Source organism: Propithecus coquereli, unplaced genomic scaffold, assembly GCF_000956105.1.
Source record: "Propithecus coquereli isolate 6110/MARCELLA unplaced genomic scaffold, Pcoq_1.0 Scaffold59, whole genome shotgun sequence".
NCBI lineage: Eukaryota > Metazoa > Chordata > Mammalia > Primates > Indriidae > Propithecus > Propithecus coquereli.
This window is the reverse complement of record NW_012151840.1, coordinates 6,655,753-6,655,953: the sequence shown is the minus strand read 5'-3', so window position 1 is coordinate 6,655,953 and position 201 is coordinate 6,655,753.

Genomic DNA, 201 nt, shown 5'->3' with positions numbered 1-201 from the left:
TACATTCTAGTGAATGGAGCATAATTTATTAGAAATAGCTGTAACACAAAGCATATGTGTTAAATACTATAATAAAATTTATAAAGCATTGGTTAAAGCTTAGAAATTAGAGAAAAAATTCTGAGTAAGTGAATGGGGTGTGAAAGAGATGGCATTTGAGGTAGGTCTTGAAGAATGAATAGAATTTTTAATGACTTTTTT